Source organism: Sorex araneus, chromosome 1 (assembly GCF_027595985.1).
Source record: "Sorex araneus isolate mSorAra2 chromosome 1, mSorAra2.pri, whole genome shotgun sequence".
Classification (NCBI taxonomy): domain Eukaryota; kingdom Metazoa; phylum Chordata; class Mammalia; order Eulipotyphla; family Soricidae; genus Sorex; species Sorex araneus.
Genome location: NC_073302.1, coordinates 262,034,709 through 262,047,882, shown reverse-complemented (window position 1 = coordinate 262,047,882; position 13,174 = coordinate 262,034,709).

Genomic DNA, 13,174 nt, shown 5'->3' with positions numbered 1-13,174 from the left:
TTAAATTTCAATTTTTTTTTGTCTTTTTGGGTCACACTCAGCATTGCACAGGGGTTACTCCTGGCTCAGCACTCAGGAATTAACTCCTGGCAGTGCTCAGGGGACCATATGGGATGCTGGCAATCGAACCCAGGTAGGCCGCGTGAAAGGCAATGTCCTACCTACTGTGCTATGGCTCCAGCCCCAATTTCAGATTTTTCAAGTAAATTCCCTACTCACAGAAAAATTTAAATTATGAAGTAATTACAACCACTATTTCACTAATACTCTCTTCAGAGACACTAAATTGCAAAATTTTTCAGTACTCCTGATGTCCAGGGTGAGAACGCTAAGTCCTTACAGAACGGGAAGTGAGCAGCCTCCTGCCCTGCTTTCAGAAACACCAGCAGCCAGACTGTCCTCGCGCAGCTGCCTCCGTGCTGACTTACCGACAGGGCCCTGCTCTACCAACTTACAACTAAATCTCCGACGAGATGCGAGCCGAGCAGTTAAAACTCATGTATGTTCAGGTCCCACTGGCTTAGAACTCCTCAGCTCGCTCAGGAGGGTATTTAGACTAAGTCCTAGCAGCTGCAGACACAGTCACTGCTGCAGTCCTGGCAAGGGTTCAACTCCTTCGCGTTACTAACACTGTGCAGAGACACCAAATCTCAAAGAATTCAGGTACTCTCTGTGTCCAATTTGTGGACTTCAGGGTGTTTTCAACCCATTGGCCAAACCACAGCACTGTAGCACTTCCGTTCCATTGCTCATCGATTTGCTCGAGTGGGCACCGGTAATGTCTCCATTGTGAGACTTGTTGTTACTGTTTTGGGCATATCAAATACTCCACGGGTAGTTTGCCAGGCTCTGAAGTATGGGCGGGATACTCTTGGTAGCTTGCTGGGCTCTCCGAGAGGGATGGAGGAATCGAACCTGGGTTGGCTGCGGCAAGGCAAACGCCCTACCTGCTGTGCTATTGTGGCCAAAACATAGATCCTAAAATATCCGGACCTCCTGTCTGTACAAATGGCTATGCAACATTTCCAAATTAGAAATTCATCAGTACTAAGATTTCAGTAGGAGTACACAAAATTACTTGCTAACATAGCATAGAAACCTATAAAAAACTAAGGCTCATGGAGGGGCGCACGCACTCGCGGGCTCTCGGGATGGCTCTGTCTCACCGCCCGCATTCGTTGCCCTGGAACTGCTGTGTGTGCTGTCAGTCAAGGGCAGGCAATGGAAGGAAGAAGGCCAAACTGGTTGCTCGATCAGTTTATTTCATTCTCTCTCTCTCTCTGCTTCTCTCCCGGCTCTCGGTCTCTCTCAGGATCTCTGGATCTGGCCCCCAACCCAATCTTACAGCCTAGTTAAATCCCCCCAGCATGAGGGAATTGGGGTGTACACATAGGTGTGGTCCATCAATAGGGTAAGGTTCCTTTCCCTTAGGGGATGCTTCTCCTAAGACTGACTCTCTTTCAGCAGGAGGATCCACCCAAGGGCAGAGTCCCATGAGTGTGTTTCTCTTCTCCTCAGCGAGCAAACATATAAGAATTCATAATATTAATCATTTTGTATGGACACAATAAGAGATGCATTAAAGCTTATGGAATTGCTCTCCTGGGGCCACCTCAATCTCAGACTACAGTGCTCAGGCCAGATCAGTCTTTCCTACCCCTAGCAGGGTCCTAGTCTCATCATTACTTTTGGATCATGACAGCATTTGTGTATGATCAAGCTCTTAACTTATAGTTAAGAATTAGGCACTTTGGCCAGGCCCATCTCGATGCCAAGCTAGTACATAACTCACCGCTTGCCCTGGATCTGTCCCGTCCCTAGTCGGGACCCTGCTTTTGGGGTGCTAGGAACTGAGGGCAACTGATGCTTAAGTGGAGAAAGCAGATGCCCGGGAGGGAATAATATTCGAGGCCAATTAAATCCCAAGTTACAAAAGCATAATATTGTCTTCTCGTGTCAATACAAAAAGGACATTGCTTTAAAGTAAATTATTCAAAAGGCACAAGAAGAGGAGAAAGGCAATATTAACTTATATAATATAAATTCAGTATCCTAGGAAGGTCTGACCTTACAAATTAGCAGAGTCAGATTAAGGGGAAGCCTCGGATTAACTGTTTTGGGGAAGAGAGCATAGAGAAGTGATTATAGCTAAACAAAGGGATGGGAGAGATTCGGGAACACCTTGATGGGTGAGACTGGGGTAAGCCTAACCTCTGGGGAAAACCGGGACAAGCTACTTGTGGCAAGGGGGGAGAGGACAAAGTAATGTCATCCTACAGAAACCAACAAAATTCAACAAGCAAAAGCAGTAACACGTAAGTCTCAATTAGCAATAGACAGATTAGTAAATCATTAAACAAGGATTTAACAAACGTGTTGTGAGATATGACAATTTTCACATATTTTCTTTTCCTGGCCTATTTTTTTTTAAATAATTCCTTTAGTCATTTAGTTGCAATAAGCAACGTAAAATAAATAGGTGTGTGTCTAGTAAGGGGATAGACTTAGAAGGTAGTTTGGTTAATAGGGGCAGTGGTGGAGGAAAGGTCACTTTCGTAAATGGATTGGCGTTTAAATATTGAAAGCCCATAAAAACATATGAACAACACTGTAAACCAAAATGTTTAAATAAGATGCCTTATTTACAAAAAAAATGAAAACATCTTGAGGGTGAAAAGAAATTTATGGTGCATAGTATCAAACACATTATATAAATACACACACATAAAAATATATACATATGCTTACATATCATTCATATTTATGTATGTGTTTATGACATCCAGATATGCATGTTTATATATATATTTGTATGTTTACATATAAATTAATTCATTTGACTAAATCTAAATACTTTTAAGGAATAGATCATATATTCATTTGAGATTATGGAAGTAAAAAAAAAAGAAAAATCATATTGGTTGGTAATATAAGAAAAAATGGTTTTAAATTCTATTGAAAGATTTCTGTTTTGATAATAATAGATAATATCTTGTGATACTTTAGAATGCATTCTAGATTCTATTTAGTATTGCTTTATATGATACTTTATGCAAAACATGAATCTTACTCTAAAAGATAAAATCCTTTTTGAAAGATTTTATTTTAATTCAGTAATTAAAAATTTTTAAATGATAAATTTGCATCACATAAGTGTTCTTGCTTACTAGTTCTGCCTTCTGGAAGTTATAATAGTGGAAAATGTACTGGTCCTAAGATCACTTATAATACCTAGCATTTATTCCTATTTCTTTCTCCATTATATAAAGAACCATTTCCCATAGAGCCTAGAATTTCAACAGGAAGATGCAATATCCTTTGGTGGTATTGCTGGAAAGATTATAATTCCAATAAAGCAAAATTTACTTCATTCAAATAATGTTCCCTCATATCTTTTTCCTTGTTTAAGCATCCCTAAATAAATTCTGCTCAGTATAAAAGGGCCAATTGTTCCTGACTTGACAGAGGTTAATTTTTTTGTCTAAAATTATCTAATAAATATATATACATAACATATACATATATAATTTACATGTAATATATATACATATATATATATATTTGTATGTGTGAGTTCAGTAATCAATAAGTTATATAATATAACAATTTATATACTAGTTTCTTAATTTCCGGTTTCATTTTGGAGGTCAGACCTAATTAGTGATCCTGCTGTTTGTGCATTATTCCCAGTGATCCTGAGTCTAGCTGTGTTAATTAGGTGTTTCAATGCTCTGGCTCTGCAATGAGGGACTACTTGTACCCAGTAGTGCTTGGGGCCACAGAGGCCGCTCCAGTGGTGTTCACTAAATTTTGTTTTACAAACTGCACTGTTTGATTGATGTTGTCCAGAGGAGCAGTGAAAATAGCATTAACTTTATCAAAACCTGCAATATTTAGAGTAATGAACTGAGATACCAGACATATGCAGTTTGAATCAGAGTATAATACCAAAAAAACTACTTACCCAATTTCACAATGGCAGAGGGAAGTTCAAATTTGGAGGGAAGTTCTTGATATTCTTTATATTTTTATGCATATAAAATATATTGAAATACTGCTTAATTATTTTTATTAATTTTTATACTTACATCGTGGTATTTTGCAACACACAGGAATTATATATGTTCACTCTATTATTAAAATAGTTATATTTTTAGCATCTGCTTCTGTTGTTTCACACTTACATCCCAAAAAGATGGAGATCAAGTTTAAAGAAAATTTACTCTGGCTCCTAGAAAAAGCAAGCTTCAGTGACAGACTGTTGGTCTCTGAATTCATACTTTATAAATCTTTAGTTAATCAATTTACTCACTTATTATTTATGCACCTTATTTCAAAGTTTTTAGTAACAATTCCAGGTAGTAAGTGTTCCATTTCAAAACCCACTACCAGTGTCAGCATCTTCTCTTCAATGGGCCAAGAATAGGAGTTCTGCTAAAATTTATTAGTTTTTTTTAAATTTTAAAATTAAAAAAAAAATTAAGTCAATGATACGTAACTTTAAAATCACTGTCATTGTCATTGTCATCCTATTGCTCATCAATTTACTCGAGTGGGCACCAGTAGCATCTCCATTGAGATGTTGTTTTTATTGTTTTGGGCATATTGAATACCCACGGGTACCTTACCAGGCTCTGCTGTGTGGGTGAGATACTCTTGGTAGCTTGCCGGGCTCTCCGAGAGGGTTGGAGGAATCAAATGCCCTACCTGCTGCGCTATACTTTAAAATAGTGCAATAAAATAATTTAATAGCTTGTTTGGAAATAAAAATTCTTTATAGTTTGATATAAAGTTTTTGGTTTACTTATATTTGATTCAAATGTTTCATTGATTATATATGTATCAATTTTGCTAGTTAAACCAGGGTCAGTATAACACAGTATAAAAAAACATACAAGTTATCAGTAAATATAAACTGCATTACTGGGAACTCTAAACTCCTGACTACTAAATTAAATGCTGAATTCCTTTCATGTACCCAAAGTAAATTAGAGCTCTCTCCTTTGTTGACATGAAACTTGATTTCAATTCCTTATCTTGGAGAAATCAGATGAGAAGCAAAGTGAATTATATATCAGGCTTATATTACCAATAAAAAGTGCATTAAAATTGGACTAAATTTGGTATGATAATTAATTTAGAAAGTACACTTAATTACCATCACAGAAATTCAATTCTCATGGATACCAACATGAGTTCTGTGCTTACATCGAGAGAATGAAGTCCCTGGGCATCATAGCGAATGCTCTATGTAAAGCTTCAATGCATAAGCACTCTCTATTATTGCACCAACAATTTTAATTAATTGTTCTTACATCTTGAGTTTGACTTAATTTTCAATGCAGTATCTCTTAATTTGATAAATAAGAATCAAAGATTAGAGATATGAAATAAATTACTTATAGCGCCAAGATCATACTACAAAGTAGTACTTCATTAGTCTGCCCCTTCCCACAGGAGAAGCTGACCAAATATTTTAAATGCCAGGTCCCTATAGTTCATGATGTTCCTAAAACAGTGTGACAGGAAGTGACATTATTTCATACAAATATTCAATTAATACGAGTTTAATAATTGTGCAACATCATTCAATAAGCTATTGCACCATTAAGCACTTATATGGTAACTTTTTGTTTTGCTGTTGTATTTTGATGCTTAATAATTTGCTTAACATAATTACTGATGTAAATAATTATACATCAGGTGCATAGGAAATACCTGTTTCCTTACTTACACACAGTAATCACTGTGAAAGACACACCAATATTAAACTTCTTGTAAAAGGAAAGCATCAGTATTTCCTTAAACAGTGGTGACTTGGAATCTAAACAATTTTAGCATTTAATGTAGATGCATAGATATACATCTATATACATCTATAATTATATAGAAGACAGATGTATCTTATTTTTAGTAATGATTACTAATAATTAATTTATGTTACATTTTGTGTATATTTGATGTACTTATATGATTTTGGAATTCAAAACAAGAAAGTTCAAGCACACATATCAATTTCCTAGTGGGAGGGCAGTTAGCCCACCTATTGGAGTAAATTGTCAATAGAGATTGCATTCGGTATCCATTTCAGAATCTCATTAATCAATTTAAACTGAAGTGGTATAAAGTTAAATATTTAACTAGTTCATAGTTGATGACTTCGGTACCATCACTGTCACTGTCACCCCGTTGCTCATCGATTTCTGAGCAGGCACCAGTAACGTCTCTCAGTGAGAGACTTATTGTTACTGTGTTTGGCATATTCAATATGCACAGGAAGCTTGCCAGGCTCTGCCGTGCAGGTTCAATACTCTCAATAGCTTGCCGGGCTCTCCGAGAGGGGCCAAGGAATAGAACTAGGGTTGGCCACATCAAAGGCGAAAGCCCAACTGCTGTGCTATTGCTCCACTTCAGTACTATTTAGTAGAAATAATTTTCTTTATAAATTTCACTATTAAAACTAATAATAGAATATAATAAGATTTAACTTACAGCTCCTATTTAGGTAAAAATTTTAAAGGAAATGATGATTTTTTGAAAAGATTTTGAAGACATTTAAATCTCTTCGAAATGAGATTTTTTATTTATGTATTATGTCTGGTATTATATTATTTTATTAAAAGACAATTTAATTCTGCTTGTATAACACCCAAAATGCTGCAGGAAATAACAAAAGTGCTCCATGGTAGCTTCTGTTATTATTAAAATAACTAGAAGTGGCACTACTATAGCATATTTAAAATTTCTTCCAATTATTGTAAGTATTATTAATTATACAGAATATATGTGCATTTTACTTCTATTCCTACATACTAATTGCTATAATCAAAATTTTTATTAAATATCAGCTATTCTCAAAGAAAATTTTACCATGATTTAGAATTGTCGTTAATTTTGGTCCAGAACTTCTTCAACTTTTACAGTAAGTATAAACTTAAATGTGTGTGCCCTTACTGCTTTCTTTTTTGCACTTTTGTTAAGATTCTACAACTTTTCTAAAACCGTATATTTTGGCTCTTTCATCCTTATTCTATAAACATTCTGTTGCCTTTCATTTATTATATATGTTCTAAGAAAAGAATGATACCATTATTCTATTATTTTGCTTATTCACTCTGTGCAATTTAAACACTAGTTTATCTCAGACCCATAAAGAATATTGAATTGAACAGGAAAATTGTATTTCCTTTATCTGAAAGAAATAGTGTTAAGGCCTATTTAGGCCACCACGATAATTTCCACTGGGTCAAGGAGCTGTCGAATCAGTCAAATTATTAAGTGAAACCTAAATTCTGAATGTTATGGGAAATGTGTCTAGAGTCTCTTTTAGAGGCTTCAAGAAAGGATTCAAAATCTCTGGATCAACCATTGTCCAGTAACACTAACTTTCATGAACTCGTCAGAAACTGTCTCTTCAGTTAGTTCAATTTATTTTTTTTAACTTGCTTATTTTCCATAATGATTTTGAAATGATTTATTCTTTTAAATGTAATTAATTTAAAGATAGAGAAGGCTTTCCTCAACTTTGTTAATTGTCCTAACTGTTTCATTCTTGTGATCCTCTCATAAGAATGACAACCCATCATCACACCAATCTTTTGTTATGCATCTCACACTCTCCCTTTGCTAAATTCTTTTGCACAGATATGCTACTAACATTAAATAACTATACTAAAGAGTCTTTTTTTTAACTTTACTTACTCTGAGCAACTTTGGAATCCTGTGGAAACTATAAATTCTACTAGAGTTTCTTCTAGTAGAAGAGCAGTATATTTTATGAGAAATGTTTTCCTATTTCCAATGTTATCTATTTTCTTCAACTCTGTCTTTTCTTGCTGATACCATCTCACTCCATGGTTCAATTACGAACATCTCACATCTCCACATAAATTCAACATTCTGTGTTCCACACAAGATTCACGTAAACATCTGGTGATGGGAATATCTGAAATGTCTCAATTTCAATTCTACTTGAATCTTCATGCATTCACTAGAAAAATCAGGTCTCCTGTTTTCAGATTATGTCTGAATCTGAAAGTGGATCAATTCTAAAATCCTAGTTCCCAGATCTGTTTGGGTTCTCCTGGAGCTAAAAAACAAAACAACTCACTTCAGTAGGATTGGCAGGATCATGCTAGTTCTTGAGAATGCTAGTACAGACCTTCCTGTCAAGCCATAATAATGGACTACAAAACACGCACATTCCACAACTGTCACTATACAAGCTTATCCATTGGCCCTGCTTTAGATTCACAGTTAAATCATGGAAGAGATCAGCAAGCTGTAAAAATTCACGGGCAGACCAATTTCTCTGCTTAAAACTATGGGCACACTGAGGCTCTTCCTTGCTGAAGCCCCAACAGCCTCTTTCATAATTCTACTGCTGCCTCTATACCAGTGACCCAACTTTATTGTCTCATGACAAAACTCTGCAGAGATGCATAACTGCTGAAACTTTCAGGCACGATTGTCTTCAGGCTGTGAAATCTGGGGTCTTCTTGGAGAGTGAGCAGGCAGCATCCCCCACTCCCATACTTACAGTACCCCTAGTTGCTACATCCACATCCCACAACTGCTGCCATGTAAACTCATGGTCCAGTTAAATATTCTGGAGTTCCTGGAGCAAAACCTCCAAATCTACAATACTGATATCCCTGTAGGAGCACACCAAGTTGGATGGGAAAGTGACATGGAAGCTAAGAATGCTCAATAAACAAAAACAATAATGAAGAAGTCTCAATTAGCAGCAAGACTTATTAAAACCTCAAAGAATAACTCCATAGTAACATATAAATTTTTTCACAAATTTTCTTTTACTGAAGCAATGTTGATAATTCCATTACCCATTTAGTTGTAGCAAGTAATACAAAATAAATTATATCGTACCTGCTGGGGAGTAGGCTTATATATTAGTTGGGAAAATGGGGACAATGTGGTGGATAAACCAGATCACACTGGTGGAGGTTCGATGTTGGAATGTTATTGAATATCAGTAACAAATGTATTGTTAACAACTTTTAAACCATAGTGTTTAAATAAAGGGGGAGTAGGGGGAAACCTCTACAGGTCATTACCATTAAAGTCAGTGAGGGTCTTGGAGTGAATTTCTAAGAAACATATTTGGAGCATTACTAAAAGTGTATCTGAAATGGAAACTATGGTAGAATAATAAGTTCCAGTGTATACTTACCTGCTTCTTGCATTGAAATCCTACAATGTGTTTTCCACAAGTAGTCTATTTGTCTAAAATAAAATCTGATCATAACACTAGGTTAAAAACTGTTTATTGTATCTGTATTGCTTTCAATCTGAAAGTTCATGTGTCTGAAAATAGCTGCAAACTTCAGCATTTTTAGTTGTCTGATTACTTCCCAACCTCTGAAATATACCCCACAATATGGATGGCTTGTTGATCCAAGTACATTAAAATCTTCTTTAATATTCTTGAAAACAGTACACTCTATTTTTCTCTTTTCATAAAAATTTAGACCATTTTGAGAGTTCTTTGCTCTGCTGTTACATTCTTCACTGCTGTTGTTATTTTTTTTTTCTTGAGTAACTAATTCCGTGTTCTATAGGTCAGAGTTTAAGATCTGACACCATCTAGACTTTACTGTTCACTTCAAATAACAAGATATTGCATTTTCATAAAATTCCCACTATGTTTGATTTATCTATTTCCTTGCCAGTAGTTCTCAATAGACTCTAAACTCCTTAAACAAATATTATGCCTTTGCTATTCACCATTGTTTTCAATGAGCTTTTGACACAGCAAGGGTTCAATAAATGTGGAATCAATAAATGTTTGTTGAATCACTTCAGGACTATAATTTAATTTTAGGGTCCTATACAACGTGAAGTGTTTTGAGTCTTCGCAAGTGCACATTGATGCTATTAAGAGAGCTTGCAAGACAATCCCAGTGCTCATTATAGAAGTATTACAGGTATTATAAGGTATTAAAGGTATTATTAAACCAATTTAGAAGAACTGTTCTGCCTATTTCTTATCTGATATTCTATGAGCTTCAGGATCCTTTTTTTTAAAGCTCCTTCTTAGGGAAAATGGATCTATTTTTCATCAACAAGCTGATTTGAACTTTCCTACCGTTTCTAGAATATACGTGATATAAAAGGTGAAACACTAGTGATTACTCCTTTAATAAGAAGATGTCATAGAGAAACTGATTTATTTTCCCCTTGCCAGGTGTCTGTTCTGTATATTTTTTTAGTCTTACATTATCTAATACCATATAACTGATATTTTATTTATCAGTCACTCTTACTAACTGGGAACTATTAGGAATCAGAAATTGATATTTTCATTTTTGTTGTTTTTTAACCTAACAAATGGGTATCCAATAGAAGGTTTACAATATGGTAGTAGGTCCTTGGCTTGTGTGTGATCCTAGGTTGACTCCTAGCATCACTAGAAGTGATCACTTAAGCAGAGCAAGGAGTAAATCCTAAGCACACCCCACAAAAAATAAATTAGCAAACCATTATAATGTTGTAGTACTGTATAAGAAATGTATAATGCAAATATATAGTAATAATACTTTCATGCTTCTATGTATGGCAAATTATACTTATTAAAAATATGAAAACTGGATGCTGGGGCTATATTACAGGGGGAGGAGGGTGTTTGCCTTGCATGTGGCCTACCCAGTTTTGGTTCCGAGCATCCTATATGGTCCCCCCGCACCACCAGAAGTAATTTTTAAGTGCAAAGCCAGGAGTAACCTCACACACCATTTCTGAATGAGACCCCAAAAACCAAAAAAAATCCAAAATTTAAAAAGTATGTATGTATATGCATCAAATATAGATATGGTTACATGCCCTTAAAGTGTAATTTCTCCCAACTTTATGTTCCTTTATATCTTTTAACTTTATAAGTAACATATATTTAGAGAGAAATAATGAAGTATTGAAAAATAAAAAAAATATATAGGCATTAAAATGGGGACCCAAAGCTATGTTTATTTTCTATCAGTATGTTTTTTTTAAATCTGAACTGTTTTTTAAAACAAGAAATGTAGATATTAAAGTAGTTTATACAAACCTGAAGTTGAAAAACGTCATGTTTATTGCCATGTGTTTTTCATTTATTCTTCTCCAGCTTTGTTTTATAGAATAAATAACTCAAAACAATTCAAACTTTCAAATTCAAATATAAACTATTCAGGAATTGTGTTGCAATTGCTAAATAGCACTATAAAATAAAATGGTTAGGATGTAAATGTGACAAAACTATCCTCAAATGCAGTTGTTCAAAGTTCCATGCATTAAATACTGAACTGGAACTATCAGGATTTCATAAAAGGTAAAATTTATTTAAAATACTAAACCTATCCATTATGATAAAATTTACATTTGCTAACCATTTCAATAACTAGAAGAGATCATCCTTATGCTTTGGTGTAGACCTGCTATGTAAAATTTACCAATTTTTTTCTTATTACTCACTGTGGGATCTGGACCTTAAAATGATTAAAGCTGACAAAATATCTAATGTGCAATCTATAAAAATTCAGAACTCTTCGTTGGAAGCTTGGAATTATGCTGAGGAAATACTCTCCCTTTTCTCCTGTTGGATCAACCTGAGAGAAACATTGTTTAATGCAGATGATTCTAACCACTTAGCACAGTGAGGTCAGAATGGAGAGGATGACAATGAGTTGTGAGGATGTCTTTAGGAGATGAATAGAACTGAACAATATTTCTATAATGTTTATTTATTAATTTATTAATTGTCTTATTTAACTTCCAACTACACTCTGCACACGTACTCCAGAGACAGTGGAAATTGGATTACAAGTATGGTAAAAGCTGGTCAAAGGTTAAAAACAAAATTTTCCCAAAAGAAGATGGTTTAAATAGTGAAAAGACTGCTAAATACCATGATTCTAATTATCAGATATTTATTTCTGGGTTGCATTATAGACTGAAGTTGTTGATGAAACTTTACTAAAATTGCATCACTGCTTCAAGCTGATAGTAAGTGTGTTGTATAAAAAAAAGTTTATAATAACCCCAGTTTTAGAAAATGTCAACATTTGGCAATGTCTTTGTAAAATAATAATAGGTGACAAAGACAGTAATCAGTTAACTTGCAAATACTAGAGGCCTCAGAAAGTATTATTAAAAAAACAAAGATAAATTAACTGTGCCTGAAAAGCATCCATGGAAAAATCTCAAAAGAGAAAGGTAAATCACTGAAAAACATTTGCTTTCCTTTGGTGATTCACTGTCACTGTCATCACCAATATCCTGAAGTTCATTGATTTGCTCAAGCGGGCGCCAGTAACCTCTCCATTTGTCCCTGTCGAGTGCTAGTGTAGCCTGATGGCGTATAGGGGACTCTTTCAGGATCAGGGGAATGAGGACCATTGTTGTTACTGTTTCTGGCATATCAAGTATGCCACGGGTAGCTTTCCAGGCTTTGCCCTGTGGGTTTTGATGATTAAATAGGATAAAGTACTTGTTCTTAGTTTTGACATTAAATGTATTCTAAGAAACTATGATTAAAAGATTGACCTTTAATAGCTATCACTTACACAACAGACTGAATTTTTATCATAAAGCAGTCTTAATTTTTCTCTTTATCAAGAAATAATTATTAGTATTGCATTCAATTTTTTTTCTTTACATTGGAGGCAAAAATGTTTTCTCAAAAGTCTTATTTCATTGGTCACACATTTACTCAAGTGCAGTTTTCACTTACCAAAGAACCTATTTTGAAAAAATCAAACAAAATACAAATGTCAATGCTATAATTTTAATAAAAATTGTATTTGGAAAGTCAATTATATATCATATACAAAAATGCATATATTTATAGCATAGAATGTATATCAATAAAATATTATTTTATTTTTATTGCAATTATGTTTACACTTCCATTAATATTCATTACATTTTTCTAATAACATACCACATCATTCCTTGAAAAATCTTACTTTTCTGTGATTATAAAATATTGAACTATAATTTATAATTACCAAATATTATAAATGTTTAAGTTTCAAAAAACAAATGTAGGAAAATAAGAGGAAATCAAGACGAGGTTATTATAATTAAATAAATTTTGTTTTTTGGTTTTTAGGCTGCATTTGGCAGTACTCAGGGCTTACTTTTGACTCTGCACTTAGGGATCACTCCTGACAGGTTCAGA